General features: G+C 44.7%; 2 long non-coding RNA genes across 9 annotated transcripts in view; one reads left to right on the top strand and one right to left on the bottom strand.

Annotated features, from left to right (window-relative positions):
• The window catches only part of LOC143776814 (uncharacterized), a 27,185-nt gene extending 11,495 nt beyond the window's left edge, over window positions 1-15,690 (top strand). For 2 of the 8 annotated variants that reach the window (XR_013215916.1, XR_013215918.1), the window contains 3 exons: window positions 6,124-6,209; window positions 6,278-6,397; window positions 14,253-15,690. This is a non-coding gene — a long non-coding RNA (uncharacterized LOC143776814). Of the gene's footprint in view, window positions 1-6,123; window positions 6,210-6,277; window positions 6,398-13,641; window positions 14,230-14,252 lie in introns of those variants that run through there. The other 6 variants (XR_013215915.1, XR_013215921.1, XR_013215919.1 and 3 more) reach the window with 4 other exon arrangements.
• Window positions 1-18,150, bottom strand: part of LOC143776817 (uncharacterized) — a 22,393-nt gene extending 4,243 nt beyond the window's left edge. Inside the window, exon 1 of the long non-coding RNA XR_013215923.1 lies at window positions 17,840-18,150. This is a non-coding gene — a long non-coding RNA (uncharacterized LOC143776817). The remainder of the gene's footprint in view (window positions 1-17,839) is intronic.

Raw genomic sequence — 18,150 nt, 5'->3', positions numbered from 1 at the left:
CTCTTTCCAACAGCCAATTGCGTAAGGTTAACCCCTTCATGACCCAGCCTATTTTGGCCTTAATGACCTGGCCGTTTTTTGCAATTCTGACCAGTGTCCCTTTATGAGGTAATAACTCAGGAACGCTTCAACGGATCCTAGCGATTCTGAGATTGTTTTTTCGTGACATTGGGCTTCATGTTAGTGGTAAATTTAGGTCGATAATTTCTGAGTTTATTTGTGAAAAAACGGAAATTTGGCGAAAATTTTGAAAATTTCGTAATTTAATTAAATTAATTAAATTAAAACCATTTTTTTTAGGGACCACCTCACATTTGAAGTCATTTTGAGGGTTCTATATGGCTGAGAATACCCAAAAGTGACACCATTCTAAAAACTGCACCCCTCAAGGTGCTCAAAACCACATTCAAGAAGTTTATTAACCCTTCAGGTATTTCACAGCAGCAGAAGCAACATGGTAGTAAAAAATGAACATTTGACTTTTTAGTCACAAAATGATCTTTTAGCAACAATTTTTTTTATTTTCCCAAGGGTAAAAGGAGAAACTGGACCACGAACATTGTTGTCCAATTTGTCCTGAGTACGCTGATACCTCATATGTGGGGGTAAACCACTGTTTGGGCGCACGGCAGGGCTCGGAAGGGAAGGAGCGCCATTTGACTTTTTCAAAGAAAAATTGGCTCCAATCTTCAGCGGACACCATGTCGCGTTTGGAGAGCCCCCGTGTGCCTAAACATTGGAGCTCCCCCACAAGTGACCCCATTTTGGAAACTAGACCCCCCAAGGAACTTATCTAGATGCATAGTGAGCACTTTAAACCCCCAGGTGCTTCACAAATTGATCCGTAAAAATGAAAAAGTACTTTTTTTTCACAAAAAACTTATTTTAGCCTCAATCTTAATTTTCACATGGGCAACAGGATAAAATGGATCCTAAAATTTGATGGACAATTTCTCCTGAGTACCGATACCTCACATGTGGGGGTAAACCACTGTTTGGGTGCATGGCAAGGCTCGGAAGGGGAGGCGCGCCATTTGACTTTTTGAATGGAAAATTAGCTGCAATCGTTAGCGGACACCATGACGCGTTTGGAGAGCCCCTGTGTGCCTAAACATTCGAGCTCCCCTACAAGTGACCCCATTTTGGAAACTAGACCCCCCAAGGAACTTATCTAGATGCATAGTGAGCACTTAAAACCCCCAGGTGCTTCACAGAAGTTTATAACGCAGAGCCGCGAAAATAAAAAATAATTTTTCTTTCCTCAAAAATGATTTTTAGCCCGGAATTTTTTATTTTCCCAAGGGTAATAGGAGAAATTGGACCCCAAATGTTGTTGTCCAGTTTGTCCTGAGTACGATGGTACCCCATATGTGGGGGTAAACCACTGTTTGGGCGCTCGGAAGGGAAGGCACATCATTTGGCTTTTTGAATGGAAAATTAGCTCCAATCGTTAGCGGACACCATGTCGCGTTTGGAGAGCCCCTGTGTGCCTAAACATTGGAGCTCCCCCACAACTGACCCCTTTTGGAAACTAGACCTCCCAAGGAACTAATCTAGATGTGTGGTGACTTGAGCACTTTGAACCCCCAAGTGCTTCACAGAAGTTTATAATGCAGAGCCATGAAAATAAAAAATAATTTTTCTTTTCTCAAAAATTATTTTTTAGCCCACAATTTATTTTCCCAAGGGTAACAGGAGAAATTGGACCCCAAGAGTTGTTGTCCAGTTTCTCCTGAGTACGCTGATACCCCATATGTGGGGGTAAACCACTGTTTTGGCACACGTCGGGGTTCGAAAGGGAAGTAGTGACGTTTTGAAATGCAGACTTTGATGGAATGCTCTGCGGGCGTCAGGTTGCGTTTGCAGAGCCCCTGATGTGCCTAAACAGTAGGAACTCCCCACAAGTGACCCCATTTTGGAAACTAGACCCCCAAGGGAACTTATCTAGATGTGTGGTGAGCGCTTTGAACCCCCAAGTGCTTCACAGAAGTTTATAACGCAGAGCCGTGAAAATAAAAATAATTGTTCTTTCCTCAAAAATTATGTTTTAGCAAGTAATTTTTTATTTTTGCAAGGGTAACAGGAGAAATTGGACCCCAACAGTTGTTGCCCAGTTTGTTGTGAGTATGCTGGTACCCCATATGTGGGGGTAAACCACTGTTTGGGCGCATGTCGGGGCTTGGAAGGGAGGGAGCACCATTTGACTTTTTGAATGCAAGATTGGCTGGAATCAATGGTGGCGCCATGTTGCGTTTGGAGACCCCTGATGTGCCTAAACAGTGGAAACCCCTCAATTCTAACTTCAACAATAACCCCAACACACCCCTAACCCTAATCCCAACTGTAGCCATAACCCTAATCACAACCCCAACACACCCCTAACCCCAACACACCCCTAACCCTATCCTTAACCCTAACCACAAGCCTAATCTTAACCCTATTTCCAACCCTAGCCCTAATTCCAACCCTAACTCTAATTCCAACCCAAAGGCTATGTGCCCACATTGCGGATTCGTGTGAGATTTCTCCGCACGATTTTTGAAAAATCTGCAGGTAAAAGACACTGCGTTTTACCTGCGGATTTCCAGTGTTTTTTGTGCGGATTTCACCTGCGGATTCCTATTGAGGAACAGTTGTAAAACGCTGCGGAATCCGCACAAAGAATTGACATGCTGCGGAAAATACAACGCAGCGTTTCCGCACGGAATTTTCCGCACCATGGGCACAGCGGATTTGGTTTTCCATAGGTGTACATGGTACTGTAAACCTGATGGAAAACTGCTACGAATTCGCAGCGGCCAATCCGCTGCGGATCCGCAGCCAAATCCGCACTGTGTGCACATGCCCTAACCCTAACCCTACCCCTAGTTCTAACCCTAACCCTAGTGGAAAAAGAAAAAAATATATTTTCTTTTCTTTTATTATTGTCCCTACCTATGGGGGTGATAAAGGGGGGGGGGGGTCATTTACTATTTTTTTTATTTTGATCACTGTGATAGGTTATATCACAGTGATCAAACTATACCTCGAACGAATCGGCCGGTAGATTCGGCGGGCGCACTGCGCATGCGCCCGCCATTTTGGAAGATGGCGGCGCCCATGGAGAAGACGGATGGACATCGGGAGCCTCGGTAAGTATAAGGGGGTGGAGATCGGGGCACGGGGGGGCGTCGGAGCACGGGGGAATGGCATAGGAGCATGGGGGGAGCGGACAGGAGGACGGGGGAGCGGAGCACAAGACAGAGGGGGGCGGACCACAGATCGGTGGCTTGGGGGGGGGGGGTCACATCAGTGTTTCCAGCCATGGCCGATGATATTGCAGCATCGGCCATGGCTGGATTGTAATATTTCACCAGTTTTTTAGGTGAAATATTACAAATCGCTCTGATTGGCAGTTTCACTTTCAACAGCCAATCAGAGTGATTGTAGCCTTAGGGGGTGAAGCCACCCCCCCCGGGCTGAAGTACCACTCCCCCTGTCCCTGCAGATCGGGTGAAATTGGAGTTAACCCTTTCACCCGATCTGCAGGGACGCGATCATTCCATGACGCCACATAGGCGTCATGGGTCGTATTGGCACAGACTTTCATGACGCCTACGTGGCGTCATGGGTCGGGAAGGGGTTAAAAGAGCAGCTGCAAAAATGCCTTGTCATAGCAGCAGACAAGTTTTTGAAGCTGCTGGTGCCTCCAACGTCCCCAGAACAACAAGATGCAGGATCCTTCAGGGGTTTGCAGCTGTGCGTAAACCATCCTGTCGACCACCTCTATCCACTGCACACAAGCAGAAACGGCTCCAGTGGGCCAAACGATACATGAAGACTGTTTTGTTCACTGATGAGTGCCGTGCAACGCTCGATGGTCCAGATGGATGGAGTGGAGGATGTCTGGTTGATGGACACCCCATGAAAACACCGGCTAAGGTGCCAACAAGGAGGAGGTGGAGTAATGTTTTGGGCTGGAATCATGGGGAGAGAGATTGTCGGCCCCTTTATGGTCCCTGAAGGGGTAAAGATGAACTCCATAATCTATGTGGAGTTTCTAAAACAACACTTCCTGCCATGGTTCAAGAGGAAGAACCATGGTTTCCGCAGCAAGATCATTTTCATGCATGATAATGCACCGTCTCATGCTGCAAAAAACACATCTGCATCTCTGGCTGCTATGGGCATAAAAGAGGACAAACTTATGGTGTGGCCACCATCTTCCCCTGACCTCAACCCCATTGAGAACCTCTGGAGCATCATCAAAAGGAGTGTCTATGATGGCGGGAGGCAGTTCACATCTAAGGCTACGTTCACATTTGCGGCCAGCGCCGCAGCGTCGGGCGCCGCAGCGGCGCCGCATGCGTCATGCGCCCCTATATTTAACATGGGGGCGCATGGACATGCGGCGCACTTGCGTTTTGCGCCGCATGCGTCGCTGCGGCGCCCGCGTCGGGGCGCAGAGGACGCAGCAAGTTGCATTTTTGCTGCGTCCAAATTCAATGAAAAAAACGACGCATGCGGCGCAAAACGCAGCGTTGTGCATGCGTTTTGCTGCGTTTTTGTTTGCGTTGTGCGCTGCGGCGCCGACGCTGCGGCGCACAACGCAAATGTGAACGTAGCCTAAGCAACAGCTCTGGGAGGGGATTCTGTCCACATGCAAAACAACTGAAGCAGAAACCATCCAAAAACTGACAAATTCAATGGACGAGAGATTCCAGAAGCTTCTTTCCAACAAGGGGTCCTATGTGCAAATGTAACATCACCTAGAATAAAGTTTTCACTTGAAAACTGTTTGATTTCATTTTGTAATAAGCTGATAATGCTTATAACTTCACAATTGACCATTTTTTTGTTCAAAATAAAATAAAAAAGGTTGAAAACTCTGCTGGGCATAATTTGGAACATGCATTTTGAGTGTTTATATTTTTTAAAAAGATACTGTTTTCATAGGCAGTTTATTTTCCAGTCATCTACTATTCTAGTATAATTGCAATGTTTTGGAACAATGACTGCAATTCAGAAAGGTAATTTAGAGAAAATATGAGGAAATATTATTTGCATAATAATTTGGAACACAGTGTAGAATATAATACATCCCCCCATAGAATGTAATACAGCCCCCATAGAATTTCATACAGCACCCCACAGAATGTAATACAGCCCCCATAGAATTTAATACAGCATCCCACAGAATGTAATACAGCACCCCCATAAAATATAATACAGCACTGCACCCCATATAATGTATCAGAATACAGCCCTCCATAGAATATAATGAAGTGATGAAGTGACGTCATCGCGCACCAGCAGTGTCAGAGGCAGGGGGGAGTGATGGGAGAGGGAGCATTAGCTGACGCTCTTTCCATCATTGCATTGAAGTGTACCTGTGTCTATGACACTGGTATAGTTGAATGTGGCAGCGCCGGCGGGGGGCAGTCGGGGGAGAGGGGGGTGAGTCAGCCCTGGCGCTGCTGACAATGGCAGAGGGTGCAGGAACAGGATCGAGCGGCCCACTACAGACAACGGCCCTTTTGTGATTTGCCAGAAGTGCCCGCTGCTCAGTAACCCCTGTTCGGGGGGGCCTCACAAACTTTCCTCACCTTTACACTTCTACTATATTTGGTCAAACCATACAATTAACTCCCCCCTACTGTGGTGTCTGGAGCTGCTTAACTTTGGTTCGGCTGTGATGTTAGGCAATATTGATCTTGTTGCTTCGCACAATTGCTTTTCCAGGTTTGACAGCCTGGAGCGCAGTCACAGACAGCCCTGATGTTGCCTAACTGGATGTAAACTGCTATTTACAGTATGTGTTCTAGTAACATGGTGGTTCAACAACACAAAAAATGTTGTTGTTGCATCACTGTTACTGCACTTGTTATCTGGCTGCCCTCCGTAAACCTTCCTCCAAGAATTAATGCTTGGCTCCATCCACTGAATGACCAGTGACACCGGTGTGTTTGGAAGGCAGGAGACGCTCTCTGTACTCCTGCTGTGACAAGGTATTGCAGATACAACTGCAAGTACATGAAGTCAACCGACACAAGTATAGGTGACCTAAAGAGTTCATGTAGATGTTATCCTTTGTCACATCTACCTAATTTCTTTTTTTTTTCCTTTTTTTTTTATTCACTACAGACGCAATTGAAATGGCTGAAACCAGCTCTGGCTTGCAGTTGGGACAAGCTGTTGATTGTAAGGAAGTGGATGTAGCCAACAAGAAGGTACTTTTTTTTTGTTTGTTTTTTTCTTCTTTGGGTGTTTGGCACCAACCTTTTTTTTTTTTTTTCAGTTTTCTTATAGGAAGCTGATTTGACTGATAATCAGGTCAAGGTCTCTATTTCACCTGATGGAGTGGGTACTGAGGGAACTAACGTTGAAAATATTTTGAAGGAGACCAGACAAAAACAAGGTATTCTTTTATACTCAGAAAAAATAAAAGTTGTTTCTTATGTTAAAAGTAATCTGTCATATGACTCATGCTACTCAAAAGTCAGCATGAATTACATTCTAGCTTGACGATTGCATGTATGTTTACTTCTTTTCAGTGTTTCGAATTTTCACAGAAAATATATCATATTTTTTTGATTATAAGACACTTTTTTGTTTTAAAAATGGGGGTGCATCTTATAATCCAGAAATAGCTTAGCGGGGGGCATGGTGTATCTGGGTCACGAGGCAGGGTTTCTGCTGAAGGATGTGAGCGAGTGCAACTTCAGGCAGTGCTGCAGGTCTGAGGCTGTAAGGAGGATGTGCCGCCAATGATTTTCAGGCAGTCGAAGGAATTGTCTTAAAGGGATTTTTCCACGAACAAAAGTTTATTTTAAAAATTGTGTGTCTGACTGTGTACAGAGCATACCACATTTTCCCGTCTCCCATGACAGCACACCTGAGAGAGGGATCCGCCCAGTCAGGACAGGAAACCTACTGAAATAAAAGGGCGGTACCTCTCCCTCGCTTCAGTTGGGTTTCCTGTCCTGATGGGAACCCCTTGTGCTGAAGAACGGCGGTTCGATTTTGACAGAAGATCTTCTTACCCGCTCCTGTCCCGGCACTGGAAGCACAGGCAGGGCGCCTGTATGTCGGCCTTCAGGAGCGGTAGCGCCGTTCGCAGATCCCATAGGGCTCTTGCGCACGTGCGGGCGTCGGTCCGGCACAGTCCGGACTCCTGGGGCCGGTCTCTGTCCGCCACGCCGCTCTCTCCCCCTTAGCTGGGCCACTTCCGGGTGCGCGGCTGACGTTGCGCGCAAGGTACGCTGGGAGTGGGCGTGCCCGCGTGACGTCAGACCGGCGCGCCGGATCCAAGATGGCGGCGCCCATGCAGAGAACGCCGGTAACGCCACAGGCTACCCCGGCGGTATCCAGGGGAAGGAAAAAGAGCGCAACGGTCACCGGAAGAGGTGGAGAGCACGAGTACCCTTTATTAAGGGAGAAATAACGCTGGAACAACGCTCATTTCCATACAGCTATTCCAGACATGGAGGATCGTATGGAACTCCAGCAGCAGCCTTTACAGCAGCAGCAGCAGCGTGAGCCCCTGTCAAGTGATACGCCTGCTCACCAGCGTACCAAAAAAGATAGCCGCTCGAGCGCAAGGAGTGGCAAACGCCCTGGTCGGTCGTCTCAGGATTCTACCCCCAGAAGAATCGTTCCACGTGCTCCTAGTCCGCCTCAGATTCCAGTACCGTTTGTGGTCAGCGGGTGGTGAGTGATCTACGTGAATGTCACCCTGGTGGTAATAGGCTACATTTTCTGTTTACTTGGCAGGCGCCGAGGAAGGCTAGCTCCAAGACCAGGAATAAGGAATGTGCCCTCTGTAGAGCTCCGTTGGCAGTCCAGTGGCAGAAAAGTCTTTGCTTAGATTGTATTCAAAAAACCATCCAGGAAGAAACCCCTGACTTTGCCTCTAGTCTAAGGGCAATAATTAGAGCAGAAGTAGAAGGCTCTGTTAAAGCGGCCCTTAAGAAAAAGGGTAGTAGAGACCCAGAACCAGTTTCCGCGTCGGAGGTTTCTCATTCTGAAGAGGAATATCAGGAGGATCCATTGTCTCCCTGCTCCTCCGCCTCTAAGTCCCCTGGCTCCTCTTCAGATAGTGATATTGGGGGGCGTCCATGCTTTCTTACCGAAAACATGGACAAACTGGTTAAAGCCGTTAGAGCTTCTATGGGCCTAAAAGATGAGAAGACAGCCAAATCCCTGGAGGACATTATGTTCGGAGGGTTGGAGGAAAAAAGAAAACGTACGTTTCCCGTTAACTCCAAAATAAAAGCCCTTATTGAAAAAGAATGGAAAAAGCCGGAAAAATCGGGTAATCTGCCCTCGGCTTCTAAAAGACGTTACCCCTTTGAGGAAAAAGATTCAGAGACTTGGGATAAAGTGCCTAAAATTGATGGCGCAGTAGCAAAATCTTCTAAAAAGCTATCCCTTCCCTTAGAGGACTCTGGGGTATTAAGGGACCCCTTAGATAAAAAGGCGGACGGTTTCTTAAGACACACCTGGGAAGCAACCGCAGGCGCTCTGAAACCTGCAATTGCAGGAACCTGTGTGTCTCGTTCCCTTATTGTTTGGCTACAGCAAATAGAGGAGCAGTTGACATCTAAAGCTCCAAGAGTCGAAATTTTATCTAATGTGACTATGGCTAAAGGGGCAGCCGCCTTTATAGCAGATTCATCAGCAGATTCCGTAAGGTTGGCGGCCAGAGCTGCAGGTTTATCCAATGCAGCTAGGCGTGCTCTCTGGTTAAAGGGGTGCCCGGGAGACCTGCCCTCAAAAAACAGACTCTGTTCTATACCTTGTGATGGCCATTTCCTCTTCGGTAAAAAGTTGGAGGACATTCTGGAAAAAGCCGGTGACAGGAAAAAGGGTTTTCCTCGCTTTCCAGTGGACTTTAGAAGGCCTTATTTTCGGAGGGGCAAATTTAGTAGAGGCCGCCCCCCAGGAGACAGAAGGGGCTGGGACTCCAGAGACAAAAGGGGATCTGGATATATGTTTAAAGGTCCCTCAACTTCAACTAAAAAGCCCTCCCAATGACGCCAGGCCAGTAGGGGGGAGGCTTTCATCTTTTTTCCCAGCCTGGGTAAACATCTCCCCCTCTCATTGGGCTCTGATGGTGGTCAAAGACGGCCTAAAAATAGATTTTGTTTATCCACCGCGACGGACTTTTATTTCAACACCCCAAAGAAAAACCCCGGAAGAGCAGCTAGCCTTGGAAACAGAGGTACTAGAGCTGGTTTCAAAACGTGTTTTGATAGAAGTCCCGTGCAAGGAACAGGGAAAAGGTTTTTATTCCCCTCTTTTTTTGATAAAAAAACCAGACGGGTCACTAAGAACTATCGTCAATCTAAAACGCCTCAATCAATCGGTAGTAAACTGTTCCTTCAAAATGGAGTCTGTAAATACAGCGATAAAACTCTTGTTCCCACAGTGCTTCATGGCAGCTATCGATTTAAAAGACGCCTATTATCACGTCCCAATTCATCAAGATTTTCAAAAATTCCTAAGGGTAGCGGTTTATGTCCAAGGTTGTCTCAGGCACTATCAGTACACTGCCCTCCCGTTCGGCCTGTCAATAGCGCCAAGAATTTTTTTACCAAGCTAATGTCAGAGGTCATGTCCTTCCTCCGCTCACGGGACGTGGTAATTGTTCCATATCTGGACGACTTCCTGATAATAGGGAACTCAGCGGCACACTGCCTGTCACAAATAGAAGAGGTTATGACAACACTAGAATTGCTGGGGTGGAAAATAAATCTTGCCAAATCAAGGTTGACGCCGGAGCCGGTTCAGTCCTTTCTAGGCCTGGTTCTGGACTCCGGGCGTCAGCTTTGTCTTCTACCAGAAAACAAGCTGGTCAAAATCCAAAATCTTGTGGAAACAGCAATTCAACACCCTGTAATGACTTTGAGAAAAGCAATGTCCTTGCTGGGCTCTCTGACGTCCTGTATACCCGCAGTAAGATGGGCTCAATTCCACCTAAGATTATTACAGTGGGAGGTCCTGTCAGCGCAAAAACTGTTAAAAGGGCGTTTAGAGGGCAAGCTGTGTCTTTCATTGGGGGTAACGGATTCCCTAAAATGGTGGACCATAAGAAATCATTTAACATCTGGGGTCCAGTGGGTAACTCCGATAGAACAGGTCATCACCACAGACGCAAGCGGTACAGGATGGGGAGCTCATTTAGGGACTCTCTCTGTTCAGGGATCTTGGTCCCATCTAGAGTCACAAAAAGCGTCAAATTTAAGGGAATTATGGGCCGTAGAAAGAGCTGTGAAACACTTCCTTCCCATCATTCAGGGCCACCATACCAGGGTCATGTCGGACAATCGCGCAGTGGTGGCATATATCAACCACCAAGGGGGGACGAGATCCCCTTCCCTAATGAAGTCAGCGTCTGTCCTCCTACAAATAGCAGAACACCACCTGCTATCCCTCTCTGCTCTTCACATAAGGGGAATCGAGAATTCGAGAGCAGACTACCTAAGTCGCAAGACACTGAGGCAGGGGGAGTGGTCTTTAAATCCCCGGGTCTTTCAAGAGATAGTGCAGGCCTGGGGCTTACCTGTGATAGATTTGTTTGCCACTCTAAACAACAGGAAGGTAGACAGGTTCTGTTCACTAGACCCGAGGGAGAATCCCTTCGCAGTAGATGCCCTGCAGATTCAATGGGATTTCAGTCTCGCGTATGTGTTTCCACCAATAGCAATGATACCAGCGGTAGTGAGGAAAATCAGAATGGAGCAAGCGAGAGTAATATTGATTGCTCCATTTTGGCCGAAAAGACCTTGGTTCTCCCTCCTGAGACAAATGTCTATAACCGATCCGTGGATCCTACCAGAGATTCCGGACCTACTAACCCAGGGCCCAATATGCCACTCTCAGGTGAAGGGCTTCCATCTTGCAGCCTGGAATTTGAGAGGGCATTACTGAGTAGGCGGGGGTTTTCGCCGGGGTTAGTTTCCACCTTATTAAAAAGTAGAAAACCAGTAACATCTAGAATTTATGGTAGAACGTGGAAAAAGTTTCTGGATTTTTCGGGGCAACCTTTAGGGGATAAGGCTCCTGTGGGTACCATCTTAGAATTTTTACAAGCGGGTTTACAACTGGGGTTGGCAACCAATACACTCAAGGTCCAGGTGTCGGCATTAGGTGCCTTATATAATTGTAATCTTGCCTCCAATAGATGGGTGTCCCGCTTTATTAAATCCTGTAGTAGGTCTAGACCGATAAAAATTCAGAGACTTCCCCCGTGGGATTTAAATCTGGTATTAAATGCTCTAACCAATAGTCCATTTGAACCCCTGCTGGAATCATCATTAAAGATACTCACTCTTAAAACGGTACTCCTGGTTGCGTTAACATCAGCCCGTAGGGTGAGTGATTTACAGGCCCTGTCCGTCTCCCCTCCTTACACGCAAATTTTTGATGACAGGGTAGTACTCAGACCAGATCCGGCATACCTTCCAAAGGTTGTACTTAAATTTCATAGAAGTCAAGAGATTGTGTTGCCCTCCTTTTGTAATAATCCTAGGAACCCAGGGGAGGCAAAATTTCATACACTGGATGTGAGGAGGGCTATTGTGCAGTACATATCCTTGACTAATCAGTGGAGAAAAGATCAATCCCTTTTCGTAGCCTTCCAGGGTAGTAGGAAAGGATATGGGGTATCCAAGTGTACTATTGCCAGGTGGATTAGGGAGGCTATTTCCTTATCCTATGCTTCCTGTGGCGCCCCGATCCCTGATGGCATCAAGGCTCACTCCACCAGGGCCGTGTCTACTTCCTGGGCTGAAAAAGCAGAGGTATCGATAGATCAAATTTGTAAAGCCGCTACCTGGTCCTCTCCGTCTACCTTCTTTAGACACTACCGGCTAGATCTATCCTCCTCGTCTGACCTTACCTTTGGTAGAAGGGTGCTACAAGCGGTGGTCCCTCCCTAAGGTGGTTCTTTCTCCAAAAATCTCTCAGGTGTGCTGTCATGGGAGACGGGAAAACACCAAGGTTACTTACCGGTAGCCGGTTTTTCCGGAGCCCATGACAGCACCTGTATATTCCCTCCCTTCTTTTTTCACCCTTTGGTGCGCACTTTTTAGCCGGGTGTATTTTGTTATATTTATAATGTGGTGATGGATTACCATGTACTAACCAAAAGGGCCTCTCATGCTCTGGAAAACCAACTGAAGCGAGGGAGAGGTACCGCCCTTTTATTTCAGTAGGTTTCCTGTCCTGACTGGGCGGATCCCTCTCTCAGGTGTGCTGTCATGGGCTCCGGAAAAACCGGCTACCGGTAAGTAACCTTGGTGTTTCCTTAGGGGAGGAAGCAAAAGACAATACAGATATTACAGCAGGAGATCAGAGGATTCATTTTGTGAGGTAAAATATTTCACTGCCTGTTTTTAAACAATATTTTAACTCACAAAATCTCTGCGATCTCCTGCTATAATATCTTCATTGTCTTTTGCTTCCTCCCCTGCGTAGGAGATGTGGTATGTTCCATACACGGTCAAACAAACACAATTTTTAAAATTAACTTTCATTTGTGGCAAAACCTCTTTAAGGAATTTGCCTGCAGAGGCTGTGCACTCACAGATTATCTGCTCTCTGCAGCCATTTTCATTAAGCCCATCACTTCCACTGGTGGGAGATTAACCCCTTAACCGCCAAAGGTGGTTTGCACGTTAAAGGGAACCGGTCACCCCCAAAATCGAGGGTGAGCTAAGCCCACCGGCATCAGGGGCTTATCTACAGCATTTTGTAATGCTGTATATAAGCCCCCAGATGTATCCTAAAAGATGTGAAAAAGAAGTTAGATTATACTCACCCAGGGGAGGTCCCGGTCCGATCCGGAGGGCGTCGCTGTCCGGGGCCTCCCATCTTCTTACGATGACGTCCTCTTCTGGTCTTCACGCTCCGGCGCAGGCGTACTTTGTCAGCCCTGTTGAGGGCAGAGCAAAGTACTGCAGTGCGCAGGTGCTGGGTCTCTCTGACCTTTCCCGGCACCTGCGCACTGCAGTACTTTGCTCTGCCCTCAACAGGGCAGACAAAGTACGCCTGCGACGGAGCCGCAGCGTGAAGACCAGACGTCGTCTGATGAAGGTGGGAGGCACTGGACCGCGACACCCATCGGATCAGGACCGCCCCTGGGTGAGTATAATCTAACCTCTTTTTTAGGATACATCGGGGGCTTATCGACCGCATTCCAGAATGCTGTAGATAAGCCCCTGATGCTGGTGGGCTTACCTCACCCTCAATTTTGGGGGTGACAGGTTCCCTTTAATGACCGGGCCAATTTTTACAATTCTGACCACTGTCCCTTTTATGAGGTTATAACTCTGGAACGCTTCAACGGATCCTGATGATTCTGACAATGTTTTCTCGTGACATATTGTACTTCATGATAGTGGTAACATTTCTTTGATATTACCTGCGTTTATTTGTGGAAAAAAACGGAAATTTCCCAACTTTGAATTTTTATGCCCTTAAATCACAGAGATATGTCACACAAAATACTTAATAAGTAACATTTCCCACATGTCTACTCTACATCAGCACAATTTTGGAACCACATTTTTTTTTTTTAATTAGGGAGTTATAAGGGTTAAAAGTTGACCAGCAATTTCTCATTTTTACAACTTTTTTTTTTTTCTTTTTTTTTTTTAGGGACCACATCACATTTGAAGTCACTTTGAGGGGTCTATATGATAGAAAATACCCAAGTGTGACACCATTCTAAAAACTGCACATCTCAAGGTGCTCAAATCCACATTCAAGAAGTTTATTAACCCTTCAGGTGTTTCACAGGAATTTTTGGAATGTTTAAAAAAAAAAAATGAACATTTAACTTTTTTTCACAAAAAAATTACTTCAGCTCCATTTTGTTTTATTTTACCAAGGGTAACAGGAGAAATTGGACCCCAAAAGTTGTGCCATTTGTCCTGAGTACGTTTATACCCCACATGTGGGGGTAAACCACTGTGTGGGCGCATGGCAGAGCTCAGAAGGGGAGGAGCGCCGTTTGACTTTTCAATGCAAAACTGACTGGAATGGATAGGACTCCATGTCGCATTTGGAGTGCCCCTGATGTGCCTAAACATTAAAACCCCCCACAAGTGACACCATTTTGGAAAGTAGAACCCTTAAGGAACTTATCTAGATGTGTGGTGAGCACTTTGACCCACCAAGTGCGTCACAGAAGTTTATAATGTAGAGCCGTAAAAAATCATATTTTTTTCATAAAAATGATCTTTTCACCCCCCATTCTTTTCCCCAAGGGTAACAGAAGAAGTTGGACCCCAAAAGTTGTGCAATTTGTCCTGAGTACGCTGATGCCCCATGTGTGGGGGGAACCACCTTTCGGGCGCATGGCAGGACTCTGAAGGGAAGGAGCGCCGTTTGGAATACAGACTTAGATGGAATGGTCTGCAGGCATCACGTTGCATTTGCAGAGCCCCTGATGTACCCAAACAGTAGAAACCCCCACAAGTGACCCCATATTGGAAACTAGACCCCGCAAGGAATTTATCTAGATGTATTGTGAGATCTTTGAACCCCCAAGTGTTTCACTACAAGTTATAACGCAGAGCCGTGAAAGTAAAAAATCTTTTTTTCCACAAAAATGATTTTTTAGCCCCCAGTTTTGTATTTTCCCAAGGGTAACAGGAGAAATTGGACCCCAAAAGTTGTCCAATTTGTCCTGAGTACGCTGATACCCCATATGTTGGGGTAAACCCATGTTTGTGCGCACGGGAGAGCTCTGAAGGGAAGAGCACTGTTTTACTTTTTCAACGGAGAATTGGTTGGAATTGAGATCGGACGCCATGTCGCTTTTGGAGAGCCCCTGATGTGCCTAAACAGTGAAAATCCCCCAATTCTAACTGAAACCCTAACCCAAACATACCCCTAATCCCAACCATAACCCTAACCACACCCCTAACCCGAACATTCCCCTAGCCCTAATCCAAACCACACCCCTAACTCCAACACTGCTAATTCCAACCATAACCCTAACCTTAATCCCAACAGTAAATGTAATCCAAACCCTAGCTGTAGCCCCAGCCCTAACCCTAATGGGAAAATGGAAATAAATACATTTTACTTCTTTAGCAGTTTTTTTAGCGGATTTTTATGATTGGCAGCTGTCACACACTAAAAGATGCTTTTTATTGCAAACAATAGTTTTTGCGTCTCCACATTTTGAGAGCTATAATTTTTCAATATTTTGGTCCAGAGTCATGAAGTCATGTGAAGTCTTATTTTTTGCGGGACGCGTTGACGTTTTTATTGGTACAATTTTCGGGCACGGGAGATTTTTTGATCGCTTTTTATTCCGATTTTTGTGAGGCATAATAACCAAAAACCAGCTATTCATAAATTTCTTTTGGGGGGGCCGTTTATACCGTTCCACGTTTGGTAAAATTGATAAAGCAGTTTTATTCTTCGGGTCAGTACGATTACAACGATACCTCATTTATATCATTTTTTTTCATGTTTTGGCGCTTTTATACGATAAAAACTATTTTATATAAAAAAATAATTGGTTTTGCATCTCTTTATTCTGAGGACTATAATTTTTTTTTATTTTTTCGCTGATGCTGCATGGCAGCTGGTTTTTTTTTGAGGGACAAGATGACATTTTTAGCGGTACCATGTTTATTTATATCCGTCTTTTTGATCGCGTGTTATTCCACTTTTTGTTTGGCGGTATGATAAGCGTTGTTTTTTTTGCCTCTTTTTTTTTACGGCGTTTACTGAAGGAGCTAACTAGTGGGACCGTTTTATAGACCGGGTCGTTACGGACGCAGCGATACTAAATATGTACACTTTTATTGTTTTTTTTATTTAGATAAAGAAATGTATTTATTTGAACAATATATTTTTTTTTTTTTCTTCATTTAGGATTTTTTTTTTTTCTTTTGTACATTGTCCCAGGGTGGGACATCACTATATATTATCAGATCACTGATCTGACACTTTGCACTGCACTGTAATAATCAGCTGACACCCGGCGACTATGACGTACTATCCCGTCACTGGGAATTAAGTCCCAGGTCACCTCGACGGGATAGTGCATAATATGGGATTAAGGGGTTAAAAAATCGGCCTATGGATTCATTGCCCATGTAATGCAGCGTTACTACAGTGGCCTTGATTTGTTACACCTTAAATGTTTGGACTCTGATAAGGGACTTTTTAAAGTGAAAAGCGAGTGTGCAATTGATTTAGAAAAACTGCATACCGTTTGTGTTGGATTGGAGGGGCCCACTTGCACATGCAAAGAATGGCAGAAATTTCTGCTACCATGTAAACACGTGTCTAATTTTGCGTGTTGCAAATTGGCAGTGACATGACATTAATCCAGCATACTCTGAAAACAACTCCCTTTTTATCCTGGATAGTGATTGTTTTGTGGACACAAACACTAGACATCGTGACAATGATTTACAAGTACATGAGTGCAGACCACAAAATAGTGTCAGTTCAGATCCAACACTGCAAGAATTGCCCTCTAGGAGGAGAAATCAGCTGACCGATTTGATTCGTCATTGTGTCAGTGTTAAAAAGATTTATAGACTCAGTATATCTTTTGGACAATCAAGATTTTGTGAAACATCTCACTGTTGAATTAAGTAATTTATATTTACAATTACGGGAACAAATCCCCCCCAAGAATGTGGCTTGCCACTAAAACCAGCAACAAAAATAACAGTCTCAAAAGCTATACAGGAGCTTCCGGTAAGAAAATATGGAAAATAAAAAAACATGGATATTCACAGAGTAGGATCTAAGGCTGAGAATAAAACAGCTGATGTATGGTAAACTGTGAATGTAGATGGGCAACCACACAAACTCCCCCAACAAAAAATATGGATTGTGTGTGGGTCACTGTAAAAAATATAAAATTGAGCTTCAGGTATCGTGATGTGATTACCAAGAATGATTGGCTAGACGATAACATAATTAATGCATGCCAGCATTTAATTATAAAAGCATACCCTAAAGTAGCAGGTTTGATGGACACGCTACTGTTGGCCCATTCTGACATTCCATTGGTAACTGGCAGCCATATCATCCAGATCCACTATGCACATTGGCTTGTTTCAGCATTTAACAACAATTTGGTCACTGTATTTAACTCATTGCACTCCTCTTCCATTTGTGACACACTGAAGAACCAAATTTTGAAAATGTACAAACCACTTTTCCACGGCAGTAATAAAATTCTGGATGTTACAATTATGTGTTGCCAGAAACAAAATGGAGCAAATGATTGTGGGCTTTTTGCCATTGCCAATGTAATAGCATTAGCCGCAGGTGTAGATTTAAAGTGTAGAGTTTGGGCATCTCAGGCTGGTTAATCATCAAATTTTATGCCTTTAAAAAGGGTCGTTTGGAATTATTTCCTTATGAAGCCAAGCTTCGTCAGAAAATGTATAAAAAAAGTTAACTCCTACAACTTATTGCCTTTGCCACATGTACAAAACACATGAACATATGGCGGAATGTTCCTTGTGCAAATCATGGTTTCACTTAGCATGTGTAAATATCAAAAAAGATGACAAACTTGTTACAACAAGAAAACGCTTTTACTGCCCCATGTGCCTAGAGAATAAAAACAAAAATTAACTTTAGGTAGGGTTGGGTGTTTTTGAAAAGAGAGATAATAAATATATATTCACCTTACACTTAGAGCTTGTCCACCTTTTGTTGCTAGTTACTTTTCTTAAATTTATACGTTTCTGACCTAGGAACAAATATTTAGCAAACTAGTTGTGATTGAAAATGTTGCACTCTTTATCAGTCAGGCACATTAATCTTTATTTTAGCGGATGTGTTAAGAACATATTTTTGTGGTACTTACTATTATATAGTTGACACTTTATAAACTCACAGGCTGCTCAGTTCTCCACTCCATACAATGGCTGCTGGTCAAAGAAAGTGACTAGACCCATCCATCAGTCTTCTCCAATAGAAAAGCCATTTTTCGTTTGAAGATTATAATTGGACAAGGCCGATACGTCCGGTCAAATGCTCGGCCTCCTCCTCAAATGTCTGTTAAAAAATAATCATACGGTCTTCCAATGCTGACCTTAGGTTATAGCAAAGTTGATGGAACTAATTTTAATTTAATATTTACGAGTTGTATTTCTTTTTTTTTTTGCACTTTACCAC

Source organism: Ranitomeya variabilis, chromosome 5, assembly GCF_051348905.1.
Source record: "Ranitomeya variabilis isolate aRanVar5 chromosome 5, aRanVar5.hap1, whole genome shotgun sequence".
Taxonomy (NCBI): domain Eukaryota; kingdom Metazoa; phylum Chordata; class Amphibia; order Anura; family Dendrobatidae; genus Ranitomeya; species Ranitomeya variabilis.
This window is presented reverse-complemented; position numbering and strand designations above follow the sequence as displayed.